General features: G+C 39.9%; 1 non-coding gene across 1 annotated transcript; it reads left to right on the plus strand.

Moving 5' to 3' along the window:
- Positions 1–247: 247 nt before the first annotated feature.
- Positions 248–411, plus strand: LOC114008525 (U1 spliceosomal RNA). Its single transcript, XR_003550044.1, has one exon. It is a non-coding gene; the product is annotated as a U1 spliceosomal RNA (small nuclear RNA).
- The last annotated feature ends 21,933 nt before the right edge of the window (positions 412–22,344 follow it).

Consider the following 22,344-nt stretch of genomic DNA (forward strand, 5'->3'; position numbering starts at 1 on the left):
CGAGAATAAAGCCACCGGATTTAAAATGAAATCCTGTCTTCTCATGGGGTTGCTCCCTGAAAAAGAGGGGTGCCAGTTATCCCAAGTCCTTCCCTGACCTCGCCAAAATTCAGAGAAAGGAAAGAGTTCAGTAAGGTGAACATTTGATCTAATTATAAAATCTCCTCCCCCCCCCTTATCCCTGTAAGTTCTACAAGAAGTCTTCAAAAAGTTCACAGAAAATATATATTATGAAAAATTATTGGGGATACTTACCTGGCAGGGGAGATACCATGATCACGAAGGTGGTTTTCCCAGGACGAGGCTTATCCATGGCACTCCAGATGTGCTGACCCCTGCAATTTCCCCAAATGTGGGAAACTTGACTGCATAATTTGTGGTAGTGGGGGACTGCATTCATGCTTTCCCCTGATAAAAAAAAAAACAAACTATGGGGCCAGCAGGTGCCATAGTGGTTAAGGCACTGGACTTCCAAATGGCCAACTGACGTTTAAGTCCCAGACCTGGATGCTTGAAAATCATTCCGGGCACAAATAGAGAAGAATGGAGAAGGGATTGCAGCATAGCCATCCCTCCTGTGGGGTGATTTCTCACTTTCCCTCTCACTGTCTCTGTTTCTCTCTGGCAACCATGTGTGTCCTATGGCAAAAAAAAAAAAAAGAAAAAAAAAGAAAAAAGAAAAACCTAAAAAAATTTTAAATTTTTAAATTTTAAAAAAGAAAACTATGCATAGATTAAAAAATTTTTTCATGCCAAAATAAGGTCTTTTAATTCCATTTTCCCAGAAACCTTTTGAAATCCTCTCAGATGCAGGAATTAGGACTAAGAGATACACTTCAGTAGAGTAATGTTTCTGAAATCAGAATTCTGGGAAAAGGATGCAAGGTGAGTCTGCCTCCTTCACTCCAGGGTTACCTGTAAGAAAATAAATTAGCATTTGCTTTTCAACAATTTGAGTAGTTGACATGTAAATATTTTCTCAAAAATATTTAAAACCATACTGTCTCTGCTGTTTTAGAATCACAAACAAAATTATAAGAAATATTTTGAAAATAACCTTTAAAATTCAGTATTTTGAAATTTTGAAAGTTGTTTAATAGCTGTCAAGAGCTATGGAGTATGAGCTAGAATTTTTTGATATGTAAAGTAAATGTTTGTGGAAAAATGTAAAAATAAATAAATTAATGAAAAATAAATAAATTAAGTGATTTTAAAAGAATATAAATTAGAGGAACATCAAATACTATATTTTAGATGTCTCTTAGGCATCTCAAAACATATGGTCACAGATGTTGGAGAATATAATCACAAATTACTATGGTAGTAAATCTTGTAGATACTTTTTTTGTTAAACTGCATTAAAAAACAGTAAAAAAAAAGACATCTTAGAAAAAATTAAAGGTACATACAGATAACTTGACTGAAAAGTAGACTAATAAACTGACAGATAGGAATTATTAATGAAATCCCACCAGAGGAGGTTTTTCAGGGTGAATGAAGTTAAACTTAAATGCTTCAAAGGAAATTAAAAACACATTTGAAGTGACAATTGCTAATTAATCAGTTAAAGAAATAGGTGGATATTTGCAGTAGAGAAAAATAGAAATTGTTAGTTTGCCTTGATCTGTGCTAAAACAAACAAAGAATTCCTTTTCATTAGTGAGAAAGAGGGAGAGAAAGAAAAAAAAGAAAGAGACAGAGACAATGCTTTTGGTTTTATTTTTGCTTTTGCTTTACAGGGTCTCACTATGTTGTGACCACCTCACCCCAGCCTCCCAATCAGATGTGGCAACCATGCCTGGAGTGTGCAGTTTGGCCTCGGAACTATACCCAGGGCCCCCATGCAGCTCCCAATCTCCTAAGCAGCCCTGCTCCCTGTGGCATGCAGCTGGGCCAAAAATAACTACTATGTTTTCATATGAAAACATTGACATCCTAAAATTCTAAGAGAATATATAACTCATTACAATAAATAAATAGGTAAACCTGATCATTCAAAATAGTCTGCCATTCGTTTGCTATGTATAGGTTAAGTAGCTGGCAATGTCAACATTTTGAAGTAACTGAGCTAAATGTTCTATAGGAGCTTCTATAAGTAGCATTGCATGAGGCTTTCCTTTCAGTTCTATTTTTATCATGTCGCTAGGTTTAGAGATCATAGATAGAAAAATAATGATTTAGTGGATAGGCTATAAATAATTGTTATAATCTGGACCAGCTATAACTGGTCCAGAACTTTTTGCAAATGTGCATGTAATGAGAGGAAATGAAGAAGAGAATTTCTAGATTATTGTAAAAGCAATCCATTTAGCCTAAAAATGTGTTGTTACAGTTAGATATTAGAAAAGTATTTGGAGATATTCCATTTTAAAAATCTATGTAGAAAAAATACTTTCATAGGTTCATCAGCAATGCTTTTCTATGGTTTGAATATGCATGTCATCCATGATCATATGTCAAAATCTCTGTCCCCAAGGTGATGATATTAGGAAGTAGAGCCTTTGAAGAGGTGATTAGGTCGTGAACTTGGAGCCTCATGAGTGGGATTAGTGCCCTTATAAAATAGGCACGAGGGAATTGGTTCCTCCCTTTCACCACATGGGGACACAGCTAGAAGGCACCATCTATGAGTGTAGGCCCTCACAAAATTTGCTGGAAACTAGATCTTGGACTTCCCAGCCTCCAGAACTATGAGAAATAAGTATTTGTTCTTTTTAAAGCTACTCAGTCATGGTACTAAATGGACTAGACATATTTAATTCTAGAAAAATGAAATTTTAATTCTCTTACATTCTCTCTCTTCCTGTATGGTTTGGATAATGGTCCTCCCCACCCCACACACACCAGCAAATCTCTCCTGCTCGTATTTTGGAATGTGGACTTGTGGATGGTGATAGGATCGTGGTGATTAAATCATGGAGGCGCCAGCTATAACTGGTCTCATAAGTTTATTGCTGTCTTGTGAGAAAACTGAGTTCTATTGATAGTTCTCACTAAGGAGTTAGTTCTCGTGAGAGCGGGTTGTTAAAAAACAGAGATACCTACAGCTTGCTCTCTCTTGCATGTGCTTGTCAATCTCTGCTCTGTCAGTCAGGTTGTAAGCTGGTCTGATATCAGCCCTATGCCTTTGGACTTTCCACAGCCAACAGCATGAGAAGTCAAATAAATCTTTAATTCCTTATAAATCATCCAGTCTCAGGTATTTCTGTTAGCAATGCAGTGGTGGACTAAGACAGTTAACAAATGAATTAAGCAGCTCAAATGCAAACTTCTCCATTACTGTAGCTCTTCTTGAATTTTCTACAAATTTAAAAATCTGTACTTTACCTTCTACAGCTTGAAAGTATTCTGCATTGCATTCTCTTCTCTGTTACTGCTGTTGCTCTGGCTTCTCTTTGTGCTGTTTTGGTGGATAGAATGTTATAAACTCCTATGGCTATGATCTGTATCTTTAACATCTTGAAATCACCCGTAGCATCTAAAATCATTGAGGACTTAATACATATTCAATGGCTTTAATTGAAGAAAATGTCTAAAAAGGTCTTGGAAGGTCCTATGTCCATTTCTGTTTTAAGTCATATTTATATTAATCTCGAGAGATAAAAATAAGGACCCTTCTGGGGGCCAGCCAGTGGCATGGTGGTTAAGGTGCTGAACTCCACATAGCCGACCATAGTTAGAGCTTAAGGTGCTGAACTCCCACATAGCCGACCATAGTTAGAGCTCTGGACCTAGCGGCTTGCTTTCTCACTTTCTTTCTCTCTCTCTCTCGTGGTCTCTCACTGGTGAGTGCATATGCCCTATAGCAAATTAATAAATAATGATAAATAAAATTAAATACATTTTAGAAAATTAGTCCTTCTGTTAAGCCTCAGGAAAAAAGTAGTTTCTACCACTTCTACAGGCAATCCTATTTGATACTAAGAGAATTACACAGGACCAGCCAATGGCATAATGGTTACATTACTAAACTCCAAGTAGTTGACTGCAGTTTGAGTCCTGGACCCGACAGCTTAAAACTCACACTGGGTGCATATATGTGCATGCCCAAAATCCTGAGGAGAACGGAGGTGGAGGGATTGTGGCATGGTCATCCCCCCAGGGCATGACTGCTTGCTTCTGTTTCTCTGTCTGGTGAGCACACACATCCTATAGCAAACATCTCTGTATAATATAAATAATTTTTAAAATAAAAGTACTTACAAAAAGGAATAAAATTAGAAAAATATTAAATATTAAAGGATATACCTTTTTAAAAAGGAATTTCTTTATTTAACTTTATTTATTTATTTATTTTGAGAGATTATTGCTATAGGGCATGTGTTCTCGCCAAAGAGAAAGAAAGCAAGAAATCAACCCTGGGGGAAGGCTGTGTCGCAATCCCTTCTCCTCCATTCTCCTCTCAGGATCTTGGTTATACATGCACACGCGCCCAGTGCAAGGTTTAAGCCACTGAGTCCAGGACCCAACCACGGTAGACTACATGGGAGTCCAGCAATATAACCATTACACCATCTGCTGATCCAATATTTATTTATTTTTAATTTGACTGGGGGGGAGAGAAAGAGAGAGAGAGGGGGAAAGTGAGAAAGCAAGCTGCCAGGTCTGAGACTCAAACTGTGGTCAGTCATGTGGGAGTCCAGCACCCTTAACCACCACGCCACCTGCCAGCCCTAAGGATATATATTCTTTATCTTTCTTTCCAAAAAGCTGCAGATAACATTTATGTTATAAAACTTATAATACCATTAATATTATGTAGGAAATGTACTTTACAAGCTGTGTTTCTACAAAATATCAAGAAAAATCATTGATAAGGTAATTAATGAAGAGAAAGTGGAAAACATTCCTGCATCCCAAAGCCAGGAACTACTATTAAGAATAACATTATATGGGACCAGCAGATGGCATAATGGCTATGTCGCTGTACTATCATGTAATCCACTGTGGTTCAAGTTCTGGACCTGGTGGCTTAAGCTCACGCTGGGTGCTTGTGCGTGCGTGCCCGAGATCCTGAGGAGGAGAATGGAGGAGAAGGGATTGTGGCGTGGCCATCCCCCCTGGGGGGGTGATTTCTCACTTTCTATTTCTCTGTCTCTGTCTCTCTTTCTGGAGAGCACACGTGCCCCTATAGCAAAAACTTCTCCAAAAAAAAAAACAAGGAAGAATAACATTATGGGGCCAACAGTTGGCATAGTGGTTATTTCACTGGACTTCCACATGGCTAACCATGGTTCGAGCCCCAGACCCAGTGGCTTGAAACATACTGAGCACGTGTACATAAATGCCCAAGATCCCAGGAGAAGGGACTGTGGCATGGTCGCCCCCCCTGGGGGATGATTTCTCACTTTCCCTTTCACTGTATCTGTTTTCTCTCTCTCCAGCGAGTGCACGTACCCTAAGACAAAAACGTTTTTTTAAATTAAAAAATTTAATTCCTGGCATGAGATTTTTAAAAAAAAAAAAAATCTAAAAGCAATTCTTTAAAGAATTATTTAATTTTATTCATCATCTTTTTTTTTTTTTAATTTGCCCAAAGAGAAACTGGGAGAGAAAAGGAAATAGAGAAAGCAAGCCAGCAGGTCCAGGACTCAAACCATGGTCGGCTATGTTAGAGTCCGGAGCTTCAATCACCACACCACCTGCTAGTCCTGCTGGCTTGAGATTTTAAGACCCAAAATACAAAGCTAATTCCTCTCTGAATACAATGTTTTCGTTATGGCAACACCTTTTTACTCAAGAACTGTGTACCTCAAAGTAAATGAAATTGGTGCCCAAAGACATTAAGTCACCCAAACAAGAAGGTGCCCAGTGACTATAAACTACTAAACTTCGGGCAATCTCTCTTTTCCTGACATCTGATTAAAGTTTTATCATATATTAATTATTGTTTTGAGCAGGAGCTCCGGATTTCACTGCGTTCACCAGCTCTAAACGCCTACAAATATGTTTTGCTATAAATTACTGGCACTGTTTCTGTTGATATTCAGCATAATCAAACATTTGTAAGCATGCTGTCTTTTCAATCTGTTCAGCTGATGCACTTTACCTGATCTTTCATTAAAGTAATCAAAACACTTGCTGTGTCGCATCTAATGAATGTTGCATGTATGATTAAGTGCTTTCATTCATATTGCAAGTTTGATTTAATGTAATCTGCCTTTCAGACAGCCATTAGCCCAGCTCCGACGTGAATTCGATTAATTGGCTGAATTCTTCCAGATGTCCATTAAGCATTACAGGAATTTCTATGTAGAAACAGCAGGGACTGTCTAGCACAGAACCAAACAATGAGATGTTATATTGCTGCCATGACTTACAAAAAGCTGGATTCATTTTCATTAATAAAACATCTGTACTCCTGCACAGCTATGCATCGAGATGCATTTATTTTATATGTTTATTTCTCTTACAACTGTACAAAATAGTTAACCAGAAGCACATTTACTGATATGTAGAGTTTAGCAAATGCTGACTGACGAAACAACTCAACTTTTGAAGTTTACAATAGGTCCTAAACAGAAGAAAATATACTAACAGACAGCTGTTTGAGACAGAATTAAAGAATGTCAGGGATTGCAGCAATATGGAAAAGTTATTAATGACATTAGAGACATATTTTGGAACTGCTTTGTCCTAGCCACTCCCAAACCATTGGATCTCTTTAAGAGAAAAGGGCAAGTGTGATTCTCGTGGGGATGACTTCTCGTGTTGTTTTGAATAGCTCTGTGTGTCTTTCTACTTGGTATGCTTTGTTTTGTTTTTAGTTTTGTGTTGTTGTTTCTTTCTTTCTTTTTTTGAGAGAAATTTTTGCTATAGGGCATGTGTGCTTGTTAGAGAGACAGAGAGACAGAAAGCGAAAAATCACTTCCCAGAGGAGATGACCACACTGCAATCCCTTCTCCATTTCTCTTCTCAGGATTTTGGGCATGCATGCACACAGTGCCCAGCGTCAGTTTTAAGCTGCTGGGTCCAGGACTCAAATCACTGTCAACTACATGCGAGTCCAGCAACATAACCATTACACCATCTGCTGGTCCCAATGTATTGTTAGTTCTTAAAGAGTAAGGAGAGATTTAGCCTTGTGCAAACCCTAGCTCAGGGCATTTTACCAGTTGATAACTGCTATTTACCAATCATTTGGGAAATTTACCACAAGTAATAATTGATACAAAAGTTAAGTTTGATTAAAAAAAAAGCCAGTATCAGAGATAATTACATATTCTGTAACACCAACTATTCGATATTTATCTTAAGGGAATGACATAAAATTAACTTTTTTGTATTTCTTTTACAAGGATCTACAAATTGACTTTACCAATTAAAGCTGAAAATCCTTTATGTGCATAACTTTAAGAAATAATTCTACTTTATAACTATATAATCTATGGTATAGGGATATAGTTTTTGAACTTTAAGACTAAAATACCTTTTATCCTTTCTTTACACAATTAGAGAAAATATTAACTTGGGGAGAAGGTAAAGGTAATGTTCTGATAATAAAATATACATGAAGTCAGGGGCTGACAGGTGGCGTGGTGGCTAAGGCGCTGGACTCCCACATGGCTGACCATGGTTTGAGTCCTGGACCTGGCAGTATGCTTTCTCACTCTCTCTCTGTTATTCTCCAGTCAAAATAAAGAATAATAGTACTAAATTAAATTAACTAAATAATTTTTAATATATACATGAAAACCATTAATCATAATACATTTTTTTTTTCTGGGACCAGCAGATGGTGCAGTGATTACATCACTGGACTCCCATATGGCTGACCGTGGTTTGAATCCCGGACCTGGTGGCTTGAAAAACATGCACACCCTTCTCCTCCATTCTCCTCTCAGGATCTTGGTCATACAAGCACATGTGGTATGTGTGCCCACGATCCTAGAGGAGAATAGAGGAGAAGGGATTGCAGCATGGCTATCCCCCATGGGGGGAGATTTCTCACTTTCGCCCTCATTATGTCTATCTCTGTCTCTTTCAGATGACCATATGAAGGCAAAAATCTCTAAAAAAAAAAAAAGTTTAACACATTTTTTTTCTAAAATAAAGTTTTAAAAGTTTACCTAAAATAACTTCTCAATTAGTAATGTCTACTTCACTTGGCCTTTTTTTTTTTTAATGATTCCTTATTACCTAGGGGTTTATTCTAATTATAGCAGCTGAAATTATACTAACTGGAAGAGGGCATCTTTTAGGATCAGATCATCAGTCATGCAGGCCACATTAATAAGAGGATGATAACTAGATTTCTATGATGGGACTTAAAAAGACAGTATCTTGTTGATCAGAGTTTGTTTCAAATTTTGTAACATAGAATATCCTCCAAAGAAAAATAGTTGGTAGTTTTCTTGTTGGTCTTGGCAATAAAATGCTAAGCTTTAAAAATATCTGAGCTTATCATCTTTTCACAGTTGTTTGGCAAAATTTCATTGAACATCTACTATGGAAACGTAAAGATCTAACCTACAGTCCCGGTTCTCAAAAGAAAAACGTTGAAGGGAACCAGCAGTTAGCGTAATGGCTATGTCGCTGGACTCCCACGTAGTCGACCACAGTTCGCATCCCAGACCCGGTGGCTTAAAACTCACACCGGGCGCGTGTACGTGCGTGCCCAAGATCCCGAGAGGAGAATGGAGGAGAAGGGATTGCGGCGTGACCATTCCCCCTGAGGGGTGATTTCTCGCTTTCTGTCTCTATGTCTCTCTCTGTCTGTCTGGTGAGCGCACGTGCCCTATAGCAAAAACCACTCAAAAAAAAAAAAAAAGAAAGAAAAGAAAAACGTTGAAGGACATTATATGACAAGTACGTAAAAAAAGTCATTTAAAGTCTTATGACAACTTAAAGGTAGGCACGTTGCCCTCAATTCTAAACTTCATGGAGCATGGAGGAGTGAACATTAAAGCCATGTCTTAAAATACGAGTACAGTAGTCAAAGAGGAGGGAGTGGGAAAGGCATAAGAGTATCCCAGGCACCAAGAATAGAGCACACTGTAAAGGGGGACCATTTACTTCCCACTTCTGATGTTTCCTCTCAAGTCTCGGAGCAACCACTAGATGGGCATTCACTAGATTTTCACTTCCTCACTCATTCGTTCCTTCCCAGTAATAGAGAAGTGGCTTATTTCAATGAGTAAGTTAGGGCCCAGGACCGGTTTGCTTGGTTCAGCCACTTCCTCGTTCCCTCTTCTTTCTAACTGACCTGGTCTGCACCTGCCTTAGCTTATAAGCATAGAAGTAATCGGTTGCCCCAGAGAGAAGACGGAAGTGATTATCGAGTTGTTCCTGGGACAAGACAGGTAAGTGTGCCTAATTGTAAGTTCAGAATTAAGAAGCTCCTTATTTTCCACACCTAATTTCCATCCTCCAATCTAGCCATCATTAGTAATAGAAGGGATATTTTGCTCTCAAACTGCCTCCTTCATGTGGTTTGGCGCTCAGGCAAGAAATCGTGATGGTATTTATTGCCCCCACATAAAAAAGGAACCCTCCAAAGAGATGTACCAAAGACAAATAGAGCCGTGGAAGTCAAATATTCCGAGTGTTGAAACCTAAGATGATTAAGAAGAAAGATAAGAGGGACCAGAAGGTGATGTGGTGGTTAAAGCACTGGACTCCCACAGGGCTGACTGTAGTTCAAGACCTAGACCTGGCAACTTGTTTTCTCACTTTCTTTCTGGTGAGTGGCTATAGCAAATTAAATAATAAATGAAATTAAATAATTCCTTAAAAACAAAAAAGAGGAAAGGTAATAAATAAGACTAGAAAAAATAACGAGTCTGGATGGTGAAATCAAGCCTTGCAAAGAATTTACTGAGACACATTGCTGTAATTACAAAGACGGAGATGTTATCTTGGAAACTGGCTAAATGCTCAAATAAGGCTTCACTGGATGCAATTCCTTACCTCGCAGGCCTTGATACTCAGCTTTTACTGAGCACTAGGAACATTTGAACACCTCAGTAAATGCAGATCATACTCAAAGCTTCTGATTCAGTACGGGTGCAGAATGAGACACTGGCACCTCTATGTTTTACAAGTTCCCCAAGTAATTTTAATGCCAGAAGTTCAAAAACTATTTGGGAGTCTGGACTAAGCCTTACAGTTCTAGAATTTCAGTCTCATCAGAATACCCAGAGATGTTAAGATTAATGATAACCAAACTTCCAAGACACTTAAATATAGATTAGAATACTGATTTATTTAGAGGGAGAACTATTGGATCGTCAGAAAAACCATGACTCAGTTTTGCATAGGAAAAACAGAAAAATGTGTCATGACTTTTCCGATGACCCAATATAACTTTAAAAGGCCTACAGTCCTTGGGACTACAGAGAGTACATTCTCTCTCTGCAGGAAAACGCACATGGGAAGCCGCATTGTAACTGAAGTTTGCTCAGTCACATGGACTCCCTGCAGGCGAGTTAGCTGGATCACTTTACAATGTCATCAAGCCTGTCTCATGAGCCATCTCCAGGTACTGGAAGTTGTCTCACTGTCAGAGACATGCCGAGGACACTAACAAATTCTTGCTCTAGTCCTCCCTTCTCTTAGGATTACAGGTAAATCTCACGGTATCCAGTGTTTCCATTTTCTAGGCTTCATTTTTTAAGAATTATTTTATTTTGTTTTTATTATTATTTTCATTTGCTATCAGGCACATGCACTCACCAGAAAGAGAAAGAGAGAGAAAGTGAGAAAGCAAGTCACTAGGTCTGGGACTAGAACCAGGGAGAGTAATGTGGGAGTCAAGTGCCTTAACCATCACACCACCTGCTGGCCCCTCTAGGCTTCTTTCAACACATTCTAAAGGAGAGTTTAAGCAGAATTGATAAAGCTACAGATTTAGATCTACTAGTACAGTCACTTTTTTTCTTTAAATATACTTTTGTTACCTTGAATAGAGTTCAGATGCTCCCAGAATGTACCTACCCATTTACAGAGTCTTGTTTAGGATTAAATTTTTTTTTTTTGAAGAGGTTTTTTGTCTTAGGGCATATGTGCTGGGGGGTGGGAGGTGGGAGACAGAGACAGTGAGAGGAGAAACAGAGACAGTGAAAAGGAGGGAAAGTGAGAAATCAGAGTGAAAAGGAGGGAAAGTGAGAAATCAGTCCCCCTCTAGTGGGGATGGCCATGCCACAATCCCTTCTCCATTCTACTCCTGGGCTCTTGGGCACACATGCACACATGGCCGGTGTGATTTTTCAAGCCACCAGGTCTGAGACTCGAACTGTGGTTGCCCATGTGACAGTCCAGTGGTGTAACCACTATGCCATCTGCTGGCCCCAGGCTAAATATTTCTATAAATGAATACAAGCTTTGTGTTGTCAGGAACCATGACTTCTCATTCACCATTCTGTCCCAGGTGCTTAAAATAGTGCCTAACATAAAAGAGTAGTCAATAATCTAGGTGTTTTTTGGGTGAATAAACGGTTAGTCTCATGTACTACGTGAACACTTTTTGTTTGCTTTTATTATCAGGAAGAAACCTTAATTCCAAAATCTGAGGCTATAGATTTTTTGTCTCCTATGGAGTAACCACACATTCAACAAAATGCCTAATGCAAAATCAGTTGCTTTTCTGCCTTAGCTTATAAGCATAGAAGTAATCGGTTGCCCCAGAGAGAAGACGGAAGTGATTATCGAGTTGTTCCTGGGACAAGACAGGTAAGTGTGCCTAATTGTAAGTTCAGAATTAAGAAGCTCCTTATTTTCCACACCTAAATTCCATCCTCCAATCTAGCCATCATTAGTAATAGAAGGGATATTTTGCTCTCAAACTGCCTCCTTCATGTGGTTTGGCGCTCAGGCAAGAAATCGTGATGGTATTTATTGCCCCCACATAAAAAAGGAACCCTCCAAAGAGATGTACCAAAGACAAATAGAGCCGTGGAAGTCAAATATTCCGAGTGTTGAAACCTAAGATGATTAAGAAGAAAGATAAGAGGGACCAGAAGGTGATGTGGTGGTTAAAGCACTGGACTCCCACAGGGCTGACTGTAGTTCAAGACCTAGACCTGGCAGCTTGTTTTCTCACTTTCTTTCTGGTGAGTGGCTATAGCAAATTAAATAATAAATGAAATTAAATAATTCCTTAAAAACAAAAAAGAGGAAAGGTAATAAATAAGACTAGAAAAAATAACGAGTCTGGATGGTGAAATCAAGCCTTGCAAAGAATTTACTGAGACACATTGCTGTAATTACAAAGATGGAGATGTTATCTTGGAAACTGGCTAAATGCTCAAATAAGGCTTCACTGGATGCAATTCCTTACCTCGCAGGCCTTGATACTCAGCTTTTACTGAGCACTAGGAACATTTGAACACCTCAGTAAATGCAGATCATACTCAAAGCTTCTGATTCAGTACGGGTGCAGAATGAGACACTGGCACCTCTATGTTTTACAAGTTCCCCAAGTAATTTTAATGCCAGAAGTTCAAAAACTATTTGGGAGTCTGGACTAAGCCTTACAGTTCTAGAATTTCAGTCTCATCAGAATACCCAGAGATGTTAAGATTAATGATAACCAAACTTCCAAGACACTTAAATATAGATTAGAATACTGATTTATTTAGAGGGAGAACTATTGGATCGTCAGAAAAACCATGACTCAGTTTTGCATAGGAAAAACAGAAAAATGTGTCATGACTTTTCCGATGACCCAATATAACTTTAAAAGGCCTACAGTCCTTGGGACTACAGAGAGTACATTCTCTCTCTGCAGGAAAACGCACATGGGAAGCCGCATTGTAACTGAAGTTTGCTCAGTCACATGGACTCCCTGCAGGCGAGTTAGCTGGATCACTTTACAATGTCATCAAGCCTGTCTCATGAGCCATCTCCAGGTACTGGAAGTTGTCTCACTGTCAGAGACATGCCGAGGACACTAACAAATTCTTGCTCTAGTCCTCCCTTCTCTTAGGATTACAGGTAAATCTCACTGTATCCAGTGTTTTCGTTTTCTAGGCTTCGTTTTTTAAGAATTATTTTATTTTGTTTTTATTATTATTTTCATTTGCTATCAGGCACATGCACTCACCAGAAAGAGAAAGAGAGAGAAAGTGAGAAAGCAAGTCACTAGGTCTGGGACTAGAACCAGGGAGAGTAATGTGGGAGTCAAGTGCCTTAACCATCACACCACCTGCTGGCCCCTCTAGGCTTCTTTCAACACATTCTAAAGGAGAGTTTAAGCAGAATTGATAAAGCTACAGATTTAGATCTACTAGTACAGTCACTTTTTTTTCTTTAAATATACTTTTGTTACCTTGAATAGAGTTCAGATGCTCCCAGAATGTACCTACCCATTTACAGAGTCTTGTTTAGGATTAAATTTTTTTTTTTTGAAGAGGTTTTTTGTCTTAGGGCATATGTGCTGGGGGGTGGGAGGTGGGAGACAGAGACAGTGAGAGGAGAAACAGAGACAGTGAAAAGGAGGGAAAGTGAGAAATCAGTCCCCCTCTAGTGGGGATGGCCATGCCACAATCCCTTCTCCATTCTACTCCTGGGCTCTTGGGCACACATGCACACATGGCCGGTGTGATTTTTCAAGCCACCAGGTCTGAGACTCGAACTGTGGTTGCCCATGTGACAGTCCAGTGGTGTAACCACTATGCCATCTGCTGGCCCCAGGCTAAATATTTCTATAAATGAATACAAGCTTTGTGTTGTCAGGAACCATGACTTCTCATTCACCATTCTGTCCCAGGTGCTTAAAATAGTGCCTAACATAAAAGAGTAGTCAATAATCTAGGTGTTTTTTGGGTGAATAAACGGTTAGTCTCATGTACTACGTGAACACTTTTTGTTTGCTTTTATTATCAGGAAGAAACCTTAATTCCAAAATCTGAGGCTATAGATTTTTTGTCTCCTATGGAGTAACCACACATTCAACAAAATGCCTAATGCAAAATCAGTTGCTTTTCTAACACTTTTGTGACTGGGGTGTTACATACTGTCAGAATCTGTTTTTATTTTTTTATCAGTCTCTCATGAGTTTATGCTTTGTAAGCACTCAACTGGTAAAAAGAATAGGAAATCTCTGCTTGCCCAAGAATAAAAGAGAAAATAAATGGAGATAACTAAGTAAATTTTGTTTGCTTGTTTGTTTTTCAGTATGTGTGATGGACAACTAACCCTAAAAACTTTCTCCTTGGTGTGCAAGTGAGTTTGACCAAATACTCCCATAGCCTTCTCACAAGAGTGAAGAAGTTCTTCAGCTCCTGAGCTTAAGAAATGTTGATAAATATTGTGAACTTCAACTAATTAAAAATTAAATGCAGCCAGCTAAGCTCCAGACATTTTTAATTTACAATATTACTTTGCTTCTGAGGCAAATGTGGACAAGTCACAACTTCTTTTGATGCCTGAGGGATTGAAAAAATTGAATCAGCAGGATTGGCTATTGATGTTTCCTAGCAAATGTTTTGAAATCTCTGCCTTTCATCCATCTTGCAGGAAAGCAGGATTGCTTTGTGAGCCTTCAAAGATATTAATTCCTTTAATACTTACTTGTACGTTGAAAACTTCCATTGGTTAGGTTTCTGTAGCAATCTCTACATCAGGAGTAAATGTTGCCCTCAGGCAGACTCCCAATTTTTTCCTCAAGTATCATCACTCTCAGTCTGAAACGAGCAAACCAACGTTACAACGGATTATACACACCTTCTGTTCAGCCTCTTTTCGTGGATGTCTCTGTTACATCTTTGCTAGGCAAATTTCACGACAGGCTGTTTGCCTTCCTGGTGATCAGCTCTTAATGAGATAAAGGACAAACGTAAGCAGTGACTGTCCCAGTTCTGTACGTTGATCCCTGCCCCTCTAACTAATGTGAAAGAAAAGGAAGACTCTCTTGCCTGAGATTCTTAAAATACAGCAAATATTAGATATACATCATCAAACTAATCAGTTTTATTCAGTAAAAGATAAAAATTGAGTATAGGAGGTTAATACACAAATATACATGAAAGGTGGGCTTACAAGGGGAGGGAAATTGGCCACATTGGGACATTCTGTACATAGCATCTGTCTCTCTAGAATATTCCACATAATGACTATACAAAGATAGTAGAGATGAGACAATAGTATCAAACGTATCAGATGACCCTTGAGGACAGCATTATATCAGAGGGTTTAATTTATTAGAAGGAAGCAATTAAGACTTTGGTTTTAAATGTATTCTAAAGCATTCTCCTTAAAACTCTTGCTTAAGGGAGTAAATATTAATGTGCCTCTTATGGAAAAAAAAAGTATAAAGCTTTCATTTTCTTGTCCAAGCCATTAAAAAAATGATAAATAGACTGGTTTTAGTGGGAAAGAAAGAAGCTCAATAATGATAAATAAATAGGCTAATATGATTTCCTTGAAGATGAAATTAAAGAGGGAGGGTCTACATAGCTTTTGCTTGTAGTAAGGGGGATGACGAAAGGGGGGAAACTAGTGCAGAGAACAGTATTATGAATGTTCAGAGGCACAGGGTGAGAGCCTGCAACTCATTGGGGTCCAGTATCCCCTTTCTATAAATAATCTTTATCAGGACCAGCAGTTAGAGTAATGGCTATGTCGCTGGACTCCCACGTAGTCGACCGCGTTCGAGTCCCAGACCCCGTGGCTTAAACTCACGACGAGCGCGTGTGCGTGCGTGCCCAAGATCCCGAGAGGAGAATGGAGGAGAAGGGATTGTGGCGTGACCATCCCCCCTGGGGGGTGATTTCTCGCTTTCTGTCTCTCTGTCTGTCTGGCAAATGCACACGCCCTATAGCGAAAAACTCTACCCCCGCAAAAAATAATCTTTATCATTCTTGAGTTAATTATTTACTTTAGACTGGTATTTCCTGAAAGTCATAAGCAAATTTATCCTACCATAAATAAACAATATTGTCACAATACTCCTGGCCATGGAACTATATATTTGGAGATATATTTTATTGTTTCATTTTCCCTATTAAGGAATAATACCAAAAAATTAAATATTATATTAAGCACTTTAAAGATTCTATTTTTAGGATAACTATGTAGCCATCTAATGATATATACTTATATATAGAACTAGATAGACATACATATATAATAAATACACAATGAGAAAAACTAATTCAGATACATACTTTTTCTGTTGTCCAAATTAGTCATTTGTGGGGACCAGCAGTTGGCATAATGGCTATGTCGCTAGACTCCCATGTAGTCGACTGCAGTTCAAGTCCCAGACCTGGTGGCTTAAACTCAGCCAGTGTGTGTGCGTGCCCAAGATCCCGAGAGGAGAATGGAGGAGAAGGGATTGCAGCATGGTCATCCCCCCTGGGGGGTGATTTCTCACTTTCTGTCTCTCTTTCTCTCTGTCTTTCTGGCAAACGTACACACCCTATAGCAGAAACATCTCCAAAAACAAAATGGCAAATGTACATGTTATATATATTTTACCACACACACAATAAATAAATAAATAAATAAAAATAAAAAGCTAATGGCTGTCATCGTGATAGAGCTCTCTCTAATGGGGGAGGGAAGGGAACACAATTAGAGATTCACAGGGTCTCATTGGTAATATTCAATTTGCTAAAATCTATGCTAGGTACATAGATATTTTAGTATGTTCTTATAGCTTTATTATATCTTAATATTTGTAATAATAGGCAGGGTGTTACAGAAGCACATGCAAGGTACACTTAAGCATATAAACATAAAAGTCAGATAAAAATTCCCAGAGAAGCTTAGATATAACATTAGACAATAAGCTTCAAGAGATTAAAAGCTATGTATGATATACCCACTGTTCTAGCCCTAATATCTGGCACACAGAAGGTGCTCAATATTTGCTAAGTTTTTAAAAACTCATGGCTATCACTGTAAGAAAAATGCAATGTCTAAGAAAGTCTGGATTCAGACAGACAAATTTGAGGGAAAATGTTAGCTTTATTAAAGATTTATGGGGACCAGCAGTTGGCTCAATGGCTATATCACTGGACTCACATGTAGCCAACCACGGTTGAAGTCCCAGACCCAGTGGCTTAAACTCACACCGGGCGCGTGTGTGTGCGTGCCCAAGATCCCGAGAGGAGAATGGAGGAGAAAGGATTGCGGCGTGGTCATCCCCTCCAGGGGGTGATTTCTTGCCTTCTGTCCCTCTGTCTCTCTGGCAAGTGCACAGGCCCTGTAGCAAAAACCTCTCCAAAAAAAAAAAAAGTGCCAGGATCGTGTGAATTAACAAAATGCTGGATCTGATGATCTGATTCCTGGGGAGTAGCTGGGCTAAAAATGTCATTAGTAACATTGGGTTAAGAAAAATGTAACAAACCGTACAGTCCCAGTCGGAACATGGGGGTGAAGTTTAGCTTCTTTTTCTCTCCCGTTTGGTAGTTCGTTCCTGTAAGAAAGTTAATCATTTTAATGGCCGTTACAATGGGGAAAACAGAATTGAGTGGTGGGCGTTTAGATAACCTGTCCGTGAGAGAAAGGGCAGCAGTGTCCGCGAAAGCAGTTGCCAGTCTCTGGGGAGTGAGGCGGCTGGGAGGAAACTGTCCCGTCTCTCAGGACACACCGACTCGGGTAATCTGAGGGTTACTGCTGTTCATAGCCCAGTTCCGGTGAAGCTATCTGCCTGGCTGCGTGTGCTCTGCTTGTGAGGCTAGAAAGAGAGCAGGCAGCTAAGTCATCGGAGCAAAGAGAGACCCTTCCCGAGAGGCCCGTTACGATGAAGACCCTCCGAAGCCAGTGATGCCGCATGTACAGTAAAATTCACTCTGATTAACACAGTGGGCTTTTATTAAACAGAGTAGTAAGGGAGTGGATTTCTTTTTGTTTTCCTTTAGGGCTTGTCATCAGCTTGGCAAAATAACTGTTTCTGCTAGTTATGACAGTAGGGCCACTGGAACACCTGCGGACACTAATTGTCCCCTTTCGGGAAACAGAAGCAGTTGCTATGTAAATGCAGAATAAGTGGAAGTCTGTCTGGAAACAGCACTTGGAAAGAACAGATTTTTATTTTCCTTGCTGAAGTCTGAAGTAATGATAGTAATTGAAATTTGTGTAACATTCAACAATTTTCAGACTACGTTCTCAAGCATTATTTCACCTGATCTTCAAAATATTTCTCTTCCATGTAACCTAGGCCATGTTACTGAAGTTCGGTTCCCTCATCTGCAAATAAGAGATAATACCATTGACTTAGCAGAACTGTTTTGAGGATTTTTTAAAAAGAGTGTGTATAAAGTAGTGCCATGCCTGCAGTGAGGGGATAATGAGGTGGTTTTCAGCCCCTCTCTGTTCCTGCCCTCAGCACCAGGTCAACAGACCCCTAAGACCTAGATCTAGGTCCAGAACCAGGTCTTCCAACTGCACCACTGTGCAGACAAGAGGGAAGGAGAGGTCCCACTTTACATCTGTCTGTCCCCATGCTGATCCCATCCCCTGCCTCACTGGATTCAACTATTCAAATGGTAATAAGGATTGACACAATTTGCAAGAAAAGAGGCTCATTTCATCTCTTTAAGCTCTCAATCTTCCCATAGCTGGTCTTTAATTTTCCTTTATTCTGAAACATGATATGAAATATTGGGACCAGCAGTTAGCGTAATGGCTATGTCACTGGACTCCCACGTAGCCGACCACGGTTTGAGTCCCGGACCTGGTGGCTTAAACTCACACCGGGCGCGTGTGCGTGCGTGCCCAAGATCCAGGAGAAGGGATTGCTGTGTGACCATCCTCCCCATCTCCCCCCCGGGGTGTGTGGGGGGAAACGGTGATTTCTCACTTTTTGTCTCTCTCTGTCTTTCCGGTGAGCGCCTGCACCTGATAGCAAAAACCTCTCCAAAAAAAAAAAAAATGTATAAAATAGTCCTACATTAAACTCTTGCTAAAGAGAGATTATCTCTAAAGCATTCATATAAAAAAAGGAACTATGAAATAGACAACCTCATAACTGAAACTAGAACAAGTCACAGTAAAACAAAAATTATTATTATTGATTGGGTTTGATTCTTAACACCAGTTAAGTAACTATGTGCAAAGTATAAAGTATACTTGTTTATCTCTAAGATTAAAATCAATAATACTGCCCATAATCTATACCTTTCAGATTTACCTCTCCATAGTAGATCAGACAAGAATAATTAGATTTCTGCCTGAATAGCAGGGGAAGGAAACTCATTTTGGATCAAAATCTTCCTAGTGGATTGAATTACACTTTCTTTCCTTTGCCTATCAACACTTAGCAATTGCTTCTGTGTTTTATTTGGTTCAATCTATCAAAATGTTATCCTACAACTTTCAGTAAAAAGGATGCCAGGGTTTGAAATTTTATTTAAAATCTAAATTTATTAATTATTCTTCCCATTTCACTTTTTTCCCAAAGTTCATTTTAATTGTGCTAATATTTTTGTGCCTCCTCCCCCAGAAGAAAATCAATCTGTAATCTGAAGACATTGTTTACTAAAAATCATAATTTAAAAAAATAATTTATTATTATTTTTAAATTTTCTATAGGACATATGCCCTCACCAGAGACAGAGAGAGGGGGGAAAGTGAGAAAGCCAGTTCCAGGACTTGAGCCACAGTTAACCATGTGGGATTCCAGCACCTTCACCCCCTTGCCACCTGCTGGCCCTGTCAAATCATAGTTTACTACTGATTTAGAATATAGAATTAGTACAAGACAAATAGTTATGTGACCTTGCCTTAACTCAGAATTTTGGATTCAAATGAGATGATACTGAATAATATACTTTTACCTGATGACAGTAATTTTACAATATGCTTATTTTATTTATTTATTTTTTTTGCTATAGGGTACGTGTGCTCGCCAGACAGACAGAGAGAGACAGAGAGACAGAAAGCAAGAAATCACCCCCCAGGGGGGATGGCCATGCCGCAATCCCTTCTCCTCCATTCTCCTCTCGGGATCTTGGTCACACACACACACGCACCCGGCGTGAGTTTTAAGCCACCGGGTCCGGGACACGACCCGCGGTCGACTACGTGGGAGTCCAGCAACATAGCCATTACGCTAACTCCTGGTTCCCAAGACAGGTATTTTTGACAGGGTCTCGCCATATTGGCGATCTTCCTGCCCCACTCTCCACACTAGCTAGGATTACAGACATGTACAACTGTGTCTGACATGTTTGAGTTGTCCTGGGAACCAAACCTAGGCCTCCCATGCAGTTTCCAGCCTTCCCAGCAGACGCCATTGTGTACACCAGCACTCCACCGTCAGAGGGAAATGGTGACATGAGCTCAAACCCAAGCAAGCCTGGAATGCACACGTTACATGAGAAAGTGGCCCTAATGCCCAAGGACCCACTCCTGCTGTGTTACTTTTTCTGTCTCAGCCAGAGCTTGTGGCTCATGGAGATTCCCTTACCACCAGTTGATTGAAATAGGCTTGATTTACAGATGGTTTTGTGCGCTATGCAACACTATCCAAAAAAGGGCAACTGCACCAAATAGCCCCTTGTTAGGACAGTAGCTTCTAAAGGACAGTAGTGACGGGGAGACCCTCTCAGAAGGTAGAACTTTGAGCAGTGTGCCTGGTTACTCGTTTTGCTTCAAAGGAGAAATGGCCAAAGGTGTGAGTCTATACAGATTCATGGGATAGAGCCAGTGGTTGGCTGCATGGCCAGGGACTTGGAAGGAACATGATTAGAAAAATTGGTGACAAGGAGATCTAGAGAAAAGATATGAATAGCCCTCTTTAAATGGGCACTAATAGTAATAAGATATGTGTGTCCTTTGTGAATGTTTGCCAAGGGCACAGTCAGAATTTGGTGGATGATTAAGTGTAGGAGGCTAAGGAAAAGGATGGGCCGAGAGCAATCCTACAAGGCTATGATCACAGGAAAGCAGACGATGGTGAGACTAAGAGCTCTCCAGAAGCAAATCATTAAAAACTGTTCTAATGTTGACAAATACTTTGGTTCTGGCATATAAGGGCTAGTTGTTTATAGACATAGATTTGTAAAGCACACAAATGCTGTTTGATGCTATGAGAATAAGTGGTCTTCCTAAAGAATAACTGTCCTCTCAGGACCAATGTCTGCATCTGGGGAACCACGTACTCGGGTCAGGGAGCATGAGAGCTAAAGGGAAGCAGTGGACAAATGGAAGCATCCAGACGAAGGTTTGGGCTTCTTGGTGTTTGTTTTTAAGAACAGGATACTCAGTGATAGTGAAAACAGAAAGAAGTTCGAGATTCAACGGTATATATCACACACAATAAATGGTACATTAAAGTTTATAGTAGTTTTATTTATAATAAGGCAAAACTAGAAACAGCCCCCATGTCTTTTCAACTGGTGAATGGTTAAACGAACCATGAAACACAACTTAGCAATAAAAAGGAATTAAGTAGTGATACGTGCAACGACTTGGATGGCTCTCACGTGAATTATGTGGAGAGACTAAAGTCCATTTCAAAAGGTTACATGTTATTCCATCTGTTTGACATCCTCAGAATGAAACAGTTATACAGATGGAGAACATATCAGTAGTTGCCAGGGGCTGTGGAAACTTAAAGGATGGTATAGCTCCAAAAGGGGGATGTGGGGATCTCTGTGGAACAGTTCTGTATCTTTTAGAGAGGTTTCTTTTTTATATAAAGGTTTTTGCTATAAGGGCACGTGCCCTTGCCAGACAGAGAGACAGAGAGATAGAAAGCGAGAAATCACCCCCCAGGGGGGATGGCCACGCCGCAATCCCTTCTCCTCCATTCTCCTCTCGGGATCTTGGGCACGCACACACACGCGCCCAGTGTGAGTTTTAAGCCACCGGGTCTGGGACGCGAACCATGGTCGACTACGTGGGAGTCCAACAACATAGCCATTACGCTAACTGCTGGTCCCCCAGTTCTGTATCTTGAATGGGTTACAGCTAATACAAATCTACACGTGAGAACACGCCATAGAACTACACATGTATATGCCCCCACATACAAATTACTGCATATAAAATGGGTGACATTTTGATTTCATTATCTAAGGTGTTACTATTGGAGGAAACTGGGGGGAAAGGTATACAGAACCTCTCTTCTAATTTTTCTTGAGGGGGTACCAAATTTCTTTATTTGAAGGAACGGTACAAATTAAAGAACTTAAGTGGATGTCGTGGTGCAACTTCTAGGAAACAGAAAAGAAACACCAACATGCATGCACTGCCCTGGTGAGCAGGGAGGGTCCCGTGGCCCTGGGGAAGGTAGCTTCAAGCTTAGCTCTGTCATCACTGTCTCCCAGGGTGTGCTTGCCAAAGAGACACTCCCCCTGCCAGGTGCCGGGCTCCCATCTTGCGCAGGTTAGTTTCATGGTCGTCCAATTCTGTGATGGACTTCACCTGCTCCTTCAGGTAATGCGTCTCAAT

Source organism: Tupaia chinensis, unplaced genomic scaffold (genome assembly GCF_000334495.1).
Source record: "Tupaia chinensis unplaced genomic scaffold, TupChi_1.0 Scaffold000350_1, whole genome shotgun sequence".
NCBI classification, from domain to species: Eukaryota; Metazoa; Chordata; class Mammalia; order Scandentia; family Tupaiidae; genus Tupaia; species Tupaia belangeri.